This window comes from Megalopta genalis, chromosome 1 (assembly GCF_051020955.1).
Source record: "Megalopta genalis isolate 19385.01 chromosome 1, iyMegGena1_principal, whole genome shotgun sequence".
NCBI classification, from domain to species: domain Eukaryota; kingdom Metazoa; phylum Arthropoda; class Insecta; order Hymenoptera; family Halictidae; genus Megalopta; species Megalopta genalis.
Window position 1 is genome coordinate 2295730 of NC_135013.1, and position 14156 is coordinate 2309885.

At 37.4% G+C, this 14156-nt stretch overlaps 1 protein-coding gene and 1 long non-coding RNA gene across 13 annotated transcripts in view; one reads left to right on the plus strand and one right to left on the minus strand.

Annotated features, from left to right (window-relative positions):
* Mctp (multiple C2 domain and transmembrane region protein) overlaps window positions 1–14156 on the minus strand; it is a 95241-nt gene that overhangs the window by 31527 nt on the left and 49558 nt on the right. For 3 of the 12 annotated variants that reach the window (XR_013032664.1, XM_076518620.1, XM_076518627.1), the window contains exon 1: window positions 7535–7883. The exons of 2 other annotated variants lie outside the window; for them this stretch is intronic. The gene's annotated coding sequence lies outside the window, so the exon portion shown is untranslated. 7 more of the 12 variants (XM_076518653.1, XM_076518673.1, XM_076518641.1 and 4 more) reach the window with 6 other exon arrangements.
* LOC143258810 (uncharacterized) lies at window positions 8052–10653 on the plus strand. Its single transcript, XR_013032693.1, has 3 exons — window positions 8052–8212; window positions 8423–8504; window positions 9049–10653. It is a non-coding gene; the product is annotated as an uncharacterized LOC143258810 (long non-coding RNA).

Here is a 14156-nt window from a genome sequence, read left to right on the forward strand (position 1 = left end):
AAAATTTAGTATTGAAATCTTCTTCCAAAAATATCTCATTAAAAAAATCTATTATTGGAATCTTGTTTCAAAACACATTATCTTGTTAGGAAGACGATTATCGAATCACATCTCCAAAAGATCCTTGGGAGAGATAACCAATCCAATTTAGCGCGTTTGCCGGCCATGGTGCGAATCAGAAGACAAATGAAACAACAATCGAGTCCGATGTAGCGCAATATTTGACCTATCAACGAGTCAATCAATATCGTTTACAGAATTTACTGTGTTGGCTGTGGCAATAGTTGCTGCCGCAACACTTCAGAATGATTTATATCTATACATGTACATTATACATATACATATATGTATATGATTTAGTTATGTCAAATTTCTGCACGTTTGTTTCATGCGTGAGCGACCGCATTTTACCAATAATGTTAGCTCACGTGTTCAAAAAGTTCAAAAAGTACGAAATAACAAATAAATTAATTACGACGGCCTCTTGATTATTCTCTCTCCACATATTACGTCAATTAATCTTCTCAGACGACTATTATTTATTTTGACACTTCCACGACCGCGCTAGAGACCTCAAAAATTTTCATAAAATTAAAATATTTCATTCTATCGAACAAAAATTACTAAGCAAACTTATATGGCATCAATTACTTCTCTCTTTAGCATTTCGTACCTCATGCAGATCTTAATAAAATTAAGCAATCGATTTTAATTTTTCATTAATCATGATATATCAGCCCGCACCTTGTAGGGTTATAAATAAATAAATAAATACGTTATAAATAGTCTAATTTCATTACGAGAGAAAAATTAGCATCACTGTTTTATTCTCTATTTTGTCCTTAATACACTGCTGTTTGAATTATGTAAAATATTGCTTTTCATTTGGTTTTTATGAGCCTTTTTCCAAATCCTAGTGAAATCGTAAAATTCGGCCGGTTATCTTCGCATAAGCACCTCTTTTTCGCCCGGCACTAAAAGGGTTAAAACGGGGAGATCTCCCTATTCGGTTGGCTAAGTGTTAACATTTCGACTATCTTTAAGTCGAAATAAAACGCTGCTGGAGCAACAAAAATTCTGACCGCTTCATTCACTCTCTAGAATTTCATTCGAACCACTTTCTTCGCAATTTACAGTCATTTTGGACACTGCACTATCCCTAGAATTATTAAATAATAGAAACTAACGTGTTTCTAATTTCCTACCGAAATTACAAAACCTATTAACACGTTCAGCGCCACGTCGGTCAAATATGGGTGACACTAATTTTTGTCCAACTGAAAATTCATTTTCATTGTAATATATTCGAACAAACTGAATTTGACTAGAATGTTTCGGATGCGAAGGAGTTCTAATATCATCCACTATGATAAATTTTAACTTTCTAGTTACGATTTGACTAATTAAATTGCTTTGATTTTGTAGGAATTTTAGTGGTCGATTGTGGCCACTGAATATGTTAAACCTAGGAAGAAAATATAGAAGAATGAGACCGAAGAAAAAAAATTAACTCATGTAAATTAACTCATTAGTGATTGATTTCCTACGGAAAAGTCTGCACAAATAGCGCGATTGCAGAAGGAAAAATCGTCAAGAAATTATTTCCACTCGTCTGTACGACAGTTTAGCACCGAAAGAATTATTCTCGAGTCTATGAGAGCCACTATTGCACGCGATCTCGCAATCTAAGCTTCCGAAGAACGTTCTCTTTGGTATCACATCGGTTTTCAGTTCCCGCAGTTAATTCGCGGACGCGTTAAAATCACGGGATTAACCGTGATCTTGGCACTGGTCCAGGCCATGAAAGAAATTACCTAGAGCGCGTCGATGGACACGTGGTTCGCGGTTATGCACAAATTAAGCGGCCACTTGGCGGCCGGCCGTGAGTCATCGAGGCGTCGCGTCGCGCCGCGCACGTTGCCGGACTTCGCTCGGTTTTCCTGTTTTCCTTGTCCTTCAGTGTTTTTTTCCCCCGTTTCGATGCCGATACGCGGCCGAAACGAAACGCTCCCGTCGCGAGTCGAGAAACTAAAAATACGCTTATCAACGTTCCGAACGCGGCTTTATGCGACGCGCCGGCGATATTTTTCTTAGGTACGTGGACACTTCTAGCATTAACGGACACGCGAAAAATTCCGTGTTCGTTTATTAACAACGGACTCGAAGTGCACGCTTGCCGACACCAGATAAGAAACGCGCGACACGGACGCATATACAGGATGTCCCAAAAATGTCTCGCAATCCGGAAATTGCGGGTTCCTCGGATCATTTGAAGCAACTTCTTCCTTTACAAAAATTTTCTCCGAGGCACCGTTAACGAGTTATCAACGAAAAACAGTGACCAATAAGACTCGAGTACGGCTGACGCGAGGCGACCCAGCCAACCGGCGCGCGAAGCCCAGTTCTGCTCATTGGCTCGGTCGCCTCGCGCCAGCCGAGCTCGCCTCTCGTTGGTCATTGTTTTTCGTTAATAACTCGTTAACGGTGCCTCGGAGAAAATTTTTGTGAAGGAAAAAGTTGCTTCGAATGATCCGAGGAACCCGCCACTTTCGGATTGCGAGACATTTTTGGGACACCCTGTATTCACCGGGTGAAGTCAAGCTTCTTAACATATTATTTTGACAGATCAAAATTTCTACTCTGTCTACGAAGATAATTATTTTCTCGTTTTTATAATTTTTCTAGTTTTTTAGTCTTATTTTATTTCTGTATTTTTGTTTGTCTCTTTTCCATTAATTTTTCTCTTTACTTTTTTATCTCTATCGTTTTCTTTATTCGTCGTACGCACCAGATAACACGGTATTGCGACGTAAACAATGCTCCACTGTAATATTCATGTATGCGCTTCATTATAATATGTTCTTTTAATTTGATAACGCGGTTATTTATTACTCAAATGTTAACGAATATGAAAAGTTTCGCGACGTTTGTCCGCAAGCGTGTGTGCGTATCTGCACTTTATGAATTATGGTTGGACTTTATGCATTCATGGAAAAAAATTAAGAAGCGATACCTAAAACAGCAGAATGGTTAAAAAAATTTCAGGAGCATTTACAAATAATTTTTAACTTCTTAAAAATTTGGTTTTCCCTGCCTTGCAATCGTGACAGCAATTTTTCATTTCATTCGAGTTCAATTTATTGTATTTTTTGTTAGAGTTTAAGCTTTTTGTATTTCATTCGAGTTTAATTTATAGTACTTTATTTGCGTTTAATTTATTATTTACCCGCAATTTATTATTTATTGTATCTTATTTATGTTTAACTTATTGTATTTTATTCGAGATCAATTTATCGTATTTTATCCGAGTTTAATTTATCCTGTTTTATTTACGTTTAATTTATTGCATTTCCCCCGAGTTTAATTTACTGTATTCTATTCTATGCTATTTTAATTTCCTGTTTTATTTTATCTACTTCATTTCACTGCATGCTATGTGATAGGTATACAGGGTGTCCCGAAAATGTCTCGCAATCTGGGAGAGGATGATTCCTGGGGTGATTTGAAGCAACTTTTTCCTTTGCGAAAGTGCGTTGGGCTGGTTAGATCTGTTTCACGAAAAATTCGTAAATGTCGTGAACGCGTTACGATGATGACATTCGTGGAAATTACGAAATGTCGTGGGATATTTGAAAGGAGGCGATGCCTCTGACGAAATGAGAAAGTGTGCCGTGGTCTGATGAAATATCAAAATGAAAGGTTGGATCGTGTTCAAAATAAGAATCGGGCAAGATCGGGCAGATTAATTCTCGTGTGGCAGGATCCATTTTGTACCGAAGTTGGAGACGCGCATAACAATGAATTTTATTGACTGATTGCGAGTGGTCCATCTCTTTATACATACAGGGTGTCCCAAAAATGTCTCGTAATCCGGAAATGGGAGGTTCCTGGGGTTATTTGAAGCAACTTCTTCCTTAGCGAAAATGCAATCCGCGGCTTCGTTTACGAGTTATCAACGAAAAACGGTGACCAATGAAACGCGAGATCAGTTGGCGCGTGACGGTCGAGCCAATGAGCGGAACCGAGCTCCGTGCGCTCGTTGGCCGGGCTGTCGCGCGCCAGCCGAGCTCGCCTCTCCTTGGCCACACGGTTTTTCGTTGATAACTCGTAAACGATGCGTCGGAGAAAATTTTTGTAAAGGGAAAATTTGCTTCAAATGACCCAAGGAATCCTTCAATTCCCTATTGCAAGCGTTTTTCGGATATTAATAATTGGAATAACTTCGTAAAACTGTGTTCCAGTGAAATTATCAGAAATACTCCGCGTACAATGCGTCAAGCTCGATTCAAGAAAAAATTCAACGAGGGAAATCGGATTTTATGCGATTCGGCTCGTCATGGATAAGCCGTGGGAATCAAACTGGCATTATTATTTCCTGAATATTCGGCTGAATATTCAGCATCGCGCGTACGTTATTCTTCTCTCCGATCTGGTGCCGCCTCCGCGTAATGTTAGTATTTACTTGTCTTTTAACTGAACCCACCGCGGTCGTTTATCGCAAATTGGCTCGTTCAAGCGGTCGGTGTACGGCAATCGTTGACATAGTTGACGAGTGTGTTCACTCGAGACAATTGGAGTTACGTGAGCGTATAGAGCCACGCGAATTGTACTTTATTACGGCACGATGATTGCCGTTATCGGTCGAAGAATAACGTTCGTCGACAACGCGGCTCTTGTTCCGGGAACGGAACCGCCGAGCAATTCGACGAGATCAACAGTTTCGCGTTTAGAAATATCACGAGGTATTTCTCGATACGTTTTGCTCGCTTGTTCGACCAACCATGAATTTTGAACATCGCCTTGCGGCCACGACCGAACGTATCATATCCGCATCTATCGCGTAACTCGCTCCAGATTTTTTGCTCTATAATTGCTGGGCTTACCGAGATCTGAATAAATTACATGCTCGCCGCTTGTCGGCGAGACAGGTTTAATCGGTCACCTTAATTTTATATGGAAATAAAATTGCAACGCGGTAATTGCAAAACGATTGCTATTTTTTTTTATTTAGAACTGTCAAACCAGTCGATATGACTGGTTTCCGAGTTTTTTTTTCACATTCACTGAGGTCATAAAAATCTTTTTGCGAGAAATGTGTTTACAAACTTTTTCATCGAAGCATAATATTATATAATAATATAATATAATAATTATATTATTATATAATAATATACTATAATATAATAATTATATTATTATATAATAATATACTATAATATAATAATTATATTATTATATAATAATATACTATAATATAATAATTATATTATTATATAATAATATACTATAATATAATAATTATATTATTATATAATAATATACTATAATATAATAATTATATTATTATATAATAAATCGTACAAAGCTCGAATAAATCCAACCTTGTTGTTGTTATAAAACAATGCATCAGGTTGTGTAATAAGTCTGTTCGCGGATCTCTGACACCTGGGTAAAGACAAGAAAAATTACACGAATTCAAAGTGATAACTCGCATGAATTTTGAGATACGTTCTCGAGGGGCTATTTCCATGCGACTTAGCTTAAACGAAAGCTGGAAGTGTCTACTTTAATACAGGGTGGATCCGATTGCAGCGGAATGACGCGATCACTTTGAGAAATTAAAATGAATCGACCCCTGACATCGTGAGATATATAAGACTTAAAAGCAGAAGTTCAGATGGATTTTAAGATACGTTTCCGTAGAGAAATTTTGGTGTAATTTAGCTTAAATTAAATCCAGAAGTGTCTACTTTAAGACAGAGTAGATTATATTGCAATGGAATGACGAGATCATTATGGGAAATTAAAATGAATCGATCCCTGACATCGTGGGATTTATATAAGATTTGAAAGGAGAAGTTCGAATGAATTTTAAAATACGTTCCCGTAGAGTTATTTCTATGCAATTTAGCTTGAATGACAGCTGGAAGTGTCTACTTTAAGACAGATTAGATTAGATTTCAACGGAATGACGAGATCATCTCGAGAAATTAAAATGAATCGCTCTATGACATCATGGAGTTTACAAGATTTGAAGGAAAAGATCAGATAGATTTAAAAATACGTTCTCGTAGAGTTATTTCTATGCAATTTAGCTTAAATAACAGCTGGAAGTGTCTACTTTAATACAGAGTAGATTAAATTGCAACGGAATGACGAGATCATTTCGAGAAATTAAAATGAATCGACCCCTGACATCATGGAATTGACAAGACCTAAAAGAAGAAGTTCGGATGAATTTTAAGACACGTTTCCGTAGAGTTATTTCTATGCAATTTAACTTAAATGAAAGCCAGAAGTGTCTACTTTAAATACAGGGTAGATTAGGCTGAAATTGTCCAACAAGTCCGTTCGCGTCGACGAGTGACAAGAAAACGCTATAGGACCTGACAGTTCTAGTCTGAATGCTAATAGAATGGCATGAGTCATCAAACACGAACTTATCCGAGCTATCGGGATCCACTGTGTTCAAACACGATAATTTATAAGCAACAATGAAACGATATCACGCGTCTCCGTATCGTCTGAATTAGCCGATCTCCGATTCACAAACGCGATTCAACCGAATCGCCGTTATCGTCGAAATTACTGCCGCCGTAACTGCGAAAGAAATCCCATATGTTCCATTAACCGTCCCATAATGTCCGAAATTAACCGTTGTCGCGCGAACGACCATAATTAATATTGTACCTAGCATATTTCCGGTGGCGGTAATTTCGCGTTGGACACAACCAAAGCCGAGTTAATTGAATCAATTTACGGGTCGCGAACTCAATAGAAATTCCTCCGTTACGCACGCCAACGTTCTACGTAATATTCGCAAACGGTGCCACCAGTAGATCCAAATCAATATCGCACGGTCGGAAACCGCGCTAAAAATCAACCGAATCGAAGGACAAGGTCATAAAATATCCGCGCACGCTCGCTCGACTTCGACGGACCGTCCGAAAAAAAAGGTTCCCCGAAATTCAGAGATACATAAATACGAGACGCCACTATTCGCCGAAGTTCAGCTGACGCGTATCTTCTTCCACGGAACAGGAAAACGAAACTGCTACAAAAATATTCTCTAAAATTCTATATATGACTAATTCTACGCTATATACTGATTTTTAATATTTTATACTAATATTATTACTTTTATATAATTAATATTAAATAATGTATTAGATATCACTGAAGTTCAGATGAAACGAATACTTTTTCTTCAGCGAGTAGCAGCGAGAATGATCCGTAAAAAGATAAGAAATATTACTAAAATAATATATATATACATAAAACTCCGTGATAGATTCTACGCCACTGTTCGCCGAAGTTCAGACGAAACGAACACTTTTTCTTCAGCGAGTAGCAGCGAGAATGGTCCGCAGAAAGATAAGAAATGTTATTAAAATAATATATATACATAAAACTTCGTGATAGATTCTACGCCACTGTTCACCGAAGTTCAGACGAAACGGACACTTTCTCTTCAGCGAGTAGCAGCGAGAATGATCCGTAAAAAGATAAGAAATATTATTAAAATAATATATACATATAAAACTCCGTGATAGATTCTACGCCACTGTTCACTGAAGCAACGCGAACACTTTTCCCGTGGAGCAACGGAACATGCGCAACGGAACGCGCACCGAAAATCTCTAAAATCCCACGATAAATTCTACGTCACTGTATACCGATATTTGGCCGCACTGTTCACTTTTTTGTACCGGTCTGCAATGGCGAAGCGGCGCGAGCACCGCGTACAGGCCCCCGCTTTCGGTGGATCACGCGGCGGAACGCGCGACGAGAACGTTTCCGCGGCAATTGACGCGCGTCACGGACAAAAACAGCGTAGAGGACCGAGGCGAACCGAGGCGAACCGACAAGAGCGAACAGACCGTTCCTGCTCGGCGATCGCCGGTGACTGGTTAACGATGTGGATACACGGAACGAGACACGGTGGGACCATCATGCTCGCGAGCCTTGGTCCCCTCCTCTCCGTTCACTGCGAGAGGTAAACATTGGGATATCGCGGCTCACGTTCACGGGTTTGTTATTGCTGCCCGCATAACCTCCGCATACAGTGGTCCGGATTTGGATAATCTGACATTTTCGCGTGACGGACATCGTTTCTGTGTTCTTTTCGAACTTGCAGCGCCTCGTCGACTGGCTTGGGGAAACACGCGGTTACGAAATTGAGAACGTGATAACTTTTTTAAAAGTGGACCGAGTGAGTTGAACTTTTTTTAGGTTATAGCGGGACTAATCTACTGAAAGATGACTACAATGCTTTTTTTTACATTTTACTGTTATTTGGGATGACAAAAAAAGGATAAGAAACTATCGTTTTGGGAAACACGCGGTTACGAAATTGGGCGTACACCGTTTAAAACACGATAACTTTTTTAAAAGTGGACCGAGTGAGTTGAACTTTTTTTAGGTTATAGCGGGACTAGTCTACTGAAGGTTGACTACAATGCTTTTTTACATTTTGCTGTTACTTGGAGTGCCAAAAAAAAAAGGTAAGAAACTATCGTTTTTAAACGTATGAACCTGTTTATCTCGAAAATCGTTAGTTTAAGAAATATCTTAATGTTAATGTTGCTATTGTTGTACGTTATTATTATAATATTATTATTATTACAAGTCTTAACGATGCAGAAAGTGTCGTACAATGTAAATAGTTATCACACTGAATTTATGATACTGTATTATTAATATTTGTGTTATATTCTATTCTATTATACAACACGATTTCTTAATAACATTAACGCATCTCCTAAACGAATATTTTCTTTTAACGTAAATAGCTTCGGCAAGATACACGAGGTGTAACAAGATTGCAATAATTCTTTTTCAAAAGTAATTCTTATAGTTATATTGCAAATGTAATTGCAATAATTGTTGAAATAATTTTAATAATAAATTCTGTCTTTTCTGTTCTTGTAATATTAAATTCCCTGATTAGACAGTATGTCTTTTATACACGGTGTTCACGCGAACACAGCTAACAACGTTCTTCTTGCAAAATAGTTTTGTTACGTTCTATTTACTATTTTTTCCCAGCTCTGAAAATTGTTGCAACGACCTGGAAACCTATTCGGACTTGTGAAATAATTACTGTGCTTCGTTAACTTTTTCATGCTGCGAAAATAGCACGTTGCCGTTGAAGGATAAAGACATTTAACCGGCAGTTTGATAAGAAACCACTTACACCGATTTTTATCTTCTACTTTTACGCGTGGACAACGATGTAACATTTAAGTCGGAATTCTTTGCTCGGTGAATTCATATCGTTCAATATTAATGTTCTCGTTGAACCATTGTATTCGGTTGACCCATAAGTCATTGCGTTAGGTTGCAAAAGCTGCATCGCCATCTATTAGAAAAAAAACGCAATGACATAATCTTGATATATATAACAATATATTATAATATTATTTAATATTATTATACTATAATATTACAATATATTTCGGTCTATTTTTGTGTTACATAACTATGTCAACACCCGGAAAGGAATGATTCCTAAGGTCATTTGAAGCAACTTTCTCCTTTACAAAAATTTTCTTCGAGGCTTCATTTACGAGTTATTAGCGAAAAACGGCGACCAATGAGAGGCGAGCTCGGCTGACGCTAGGCGGCCGGGCCAATCGACGGAACTGGGCTTGGCGCGCTCGTTGGCTCGGCCGTCTCGCGCCAGTCGAGCTCGCCTCTCATTGGTCAAGCGTCTTTCGTCGATAACTCGTGAACGAAGCCTCGGAGAAAATTTTTGTAAAGGAAAAAGTTGCTCCAAATGACCTCGGGAATCACCTCCTTCCGCGCGTTCACGTAACTACGGGACACCCTGTATACATTGCATTATTCTTGAACCCCGTATCGTTGCTCGTGCTGCAAGCAGAGGAACGAAAATAAAATCTTATCCGCGCGAGGCCGGCGATGCTTCCGGCGACAATGGGGAGTGCCAGTTCCAACACATTTCATCTAATATTGATCATGACATTAACGTGACATACCGGGAAACCTCTGGCGAGCGGCACCTCCACGATCAACGGCGAGGTTCATTCATTGTGTTTGCAAGCTACATAGAGGGCGATGACGAAGTATCAGCGCGGATTAGAGGTACGTTTACATTGCGGCGTGTTGCATGTGCGTCTACAAGAAGATGCGAAGTCAATTTTGTGATCGTTTCGCGACTGGCTTTTGCTATTGCGGCCACGAAAACTGGCGTAATGATAAAATAAAATGTAATATAATAATTAAATATAAATATTAAATATTGAATAAGAAAGGAATAAATGATGAATATTAAATATTATAATAATAAATATTAAATATTGAATAAAAAAGGAATATACGATGAATATTAAATGAATATTAAATAGTATAATAAGAAATATTAAATATAATAATTAAAATACAATTAAATTTATTATAACAATAGAGATAATAATAATAATAGAGATTTATTACGCCCCTTAGTCGTTGAGAGATTTAATTGTACGAATTAAGTTATATTTTGTACAAATCAAGATTTATTACTACAAATTAAGATGTTTGAATGGTTTCAGTTTCCTTGATTTTTATACAAATTTCATTTTATACATTTTTATACAAATTCAGTCTTATAGATTTTTATGCAAATTTAATTCTATGCAAATCTTTGAACTACTGCGTAGAACTTGTTTGAAATTAAATATAAATTAAAAATTAAACATAGAGAATTGATTTGAATTAAACTTTTATACAAAAAATTGATTTGAATTAAAGTTTTATACAGAACTGATTTTAGTTAAACTTTTGTACAACAAATTTATTTGAATTAAACTTTTATACAGAACTAATTTTACTTAAATTTTTATACAAAACTGATTTCAAGTAAACTTTTTACACAAACCTGATTTTAATTAAACATTTATACAAAACTGGTTCCAAGTAAACTTTTTACACAGAACAAATTTTAATTAAATGTTTATACAAAATTTATTCGAACTAAACTTTTCATACAAAGAAAAAACTGATTTTAATTAAACTTTTATACTAAATTGATTTTAATTAAACTTCCGCACGAAATTGCTTTTAATTAAGCTTCCACGCAAAAATTCGTTTGAGCGAAGTTTTCCCATAAAATTGATTTTAATTAATTCTTCACGCAAAGTGATCTATTCGAGATCAGTTCTTCGCAACAAGCTCGTAGATCACGATATAAAGTCGCGAACGATGTTAGAGCATGCTTGCGGATCTTTTCGGTACGAATCGTAATAATGCTTTTTTTTCGTCTTTTTTTTTCTCTTTTTTTCGTGCGACCCGCGACTGAAAACTGAAATGGAAGTTCGGAGAAGTTTCACCCCGAGGCGCCGATGCCGAGCATTTTATTATACTTTTATTATATTTATGTATTTCTCGGAGGCGCGGGGAACCTCGGCGAAAAATATTTAACGGGTATCTTTACGAATTTCGTTAAGAGTTATCAAACATCAGCCGCGGGGGACACCGTAACAATGAGAAAAGTTACCGGCCTTCGAACTTCCAAAGCATCTTCCCGACAATGATACAACAAAGTCAATATCGTAACGGCGACGAGTTTGCTCCTGGCTCCTAACCTAGTTTCCTCGTTCGTCTATCCGTCAGAAATATACTCCGTGCACATTTAACCGGTTCTACACGCCCGAAACTGACTTCGGGCTGACGGGAATGGACTGACGCACACTTCTTAAATTGCTGACTATGTATAAACAACGTTTTACTGTTTTCTTTTTCTTTTGTTCAATTTAGGCGTTCATTCTGTTATACGTTTTTTTTGTTATACGTTTACATTGGAAGAAATTTTATTAAAAATTTTAGAGTTCATTAAATAGAATTGTAATACGATTTTTTTGAGCTGTAAATTTATATATGGAAAAGTATTGTTATATATTTTAGATTTAATTCAATAAAATTGTAATATAAATTTTATGAGCTCCAAATTTATATATATGGAAATATATTATTATACATTTTGGATTTAATTAAATCAAATTGTAATACGAAGTTTATGAGTTCTAAATTTATATATGACAAAATTTTATTATATATTTTAGATTTAATTCAATAAAATTGTAATACAAATTTTAGGAACTCTACATATGACAATATTTTATTATATATTTTAGATTTAATTCAATAAAATTGTAATACAAATTTGATGAGCTCTAAATTTATATATGGAAAAGTATTATTATAAATGTTAGATTTAATTAAATAAAATTATAATACACACTTTACGAGCTCTACATTTATATATGGAAGAAAGTATTGTTATAAATTTCAGATTTAATTCAATAAAATTATAATACAAATTTTATAAGCTCTACATATGACAATATTTTGTTATATATTTTAGCTTTAATTAAACGATATTATAATATAAATTTTACGATTTATATATGGAAACATATTATTATAAATTTTTGATCTAATTCAATAAAATTGTAATACAAATTTTATGAGTTATAAATTTATATATGGAAGAAAGTATTATTATACATTCTTGATTTAATTTAACAAAATTATAATACAAATTTTATGAGTTCTACATACGACAACATTTTATTTATTATTTGTACATTTTAATGAAATCAAATCATGACACAAATTTCATATGTTCTACGTTTATATATATCACCAAATTTTATTATTTATTTTAGATTTACTTCGATAAAATTATGATACAAATTTTATCGACGTTTTCGCGTCTTCGGTGATTCAGTTTCTCCAACGCGTCCCTCAGTTTTCGAATTTCTCGATCAGAAGGTTCACTGCACGCCGACAGCCGAGCGGCGTTCGCATATCGAATTTGTTATCGGCTGCAGTGATTGGAATAATCGGCAGGCGAAAGGTCGTGTAGACATGGATCGTTGAAACAGTATCGGGCCGATATCAAATTCGCCGTCGGCGAATCGAAACGAACGCCGATGTTTTTCGCATTGGATATCGTTATCATTCTTTACATCCCCGTAGCTTCGTAACCGAAGCAACGACCATTTTGTTTCGATTAAGACGCGAACACAATAAATTCTCACCAATTTTCCTTCAGCTTGCAAACAAAAATGGACGATTTGCCTCGCACAGGGAAATTCATAGCGACCCGAAATTTGGCAATTCCGGGAATAATTAGTGTATCGCAGTAATTTCGCGCTCAGACTGCGCACAAAAATGGATAATTTGGGAAGAGAAGATGCGATTGTTCGAACCTCGCGGCTCGTTTTCATAGTTACCGATTGTCAACAATTATAAAAACGAGACGCAAGACTCGAATAAACAATAAAGTATCTCCTCTTCCCAAAAAGCTTTCGCTTGATTTTTTAATTACGAAGGAAATGGCATGGCGAGGGGTTAAGAAGGCGAAAGTGGACGGTGGATGCGCCTCGAGTATAATGATAATATTGAACGAAACAGAGAAAACAACGCGACGCGACGGTAGAATTCTCGATTCGAGGGCGATGGGGTTACGTACGAATTTCTTGATTGATCTCGGTCCGAGATCAATCCGATCGGTCTTGTGCACACGGCCGGTTCTGTAGCCTCGAATATGTGTCAATTGTTGACACTCGAGGCATATGGAGAACAGGATTTATCGTTTTTCGATATTTCATTACGCGGAAGCGGCCGCGGCCGCGGCATCGGCGACGGATCGGCGAACGGTATTTAATGTTTGCCCTGCAGGCTATTTGCGCCATCGCATCATCCTCGAGTGCAGGTTGAGAAGATCCCAGTCGGCCACTCGACCCCAAATTTACTCTATGCCGGGCTAATTTTCGAGGAGCCGCCTGTGAACGAAACACGGTAATTTCTCCCAGAGATGTTCGGTGGGTCGGAATCGAGACCGGCAGATCCGAGAATACTAAGCCGCGATTCTTCGGGCCTCGCGGCTCGTTTTTATAGAAACTCGGGGCGGTCGGCGAAAAAAGACAGCGGTCAGCATGCCGGTGCACGTTAACGCTTTAGCGGACGCCGACGCAACGGTTGTGCCATGGCGCAAACTGACGTTAACGGCCGCTGGTGCAACACGCGTATCACGCGCAGTGTATTCGGGAAAAGTCGCTACGCGAGGAGTGGGGGCAGGCGACGCACGCGCGAGAGTCCCGCGTAGCGGTGCGTCGCGTCTACAGGGTGGCACCTATATCGTATCGTAT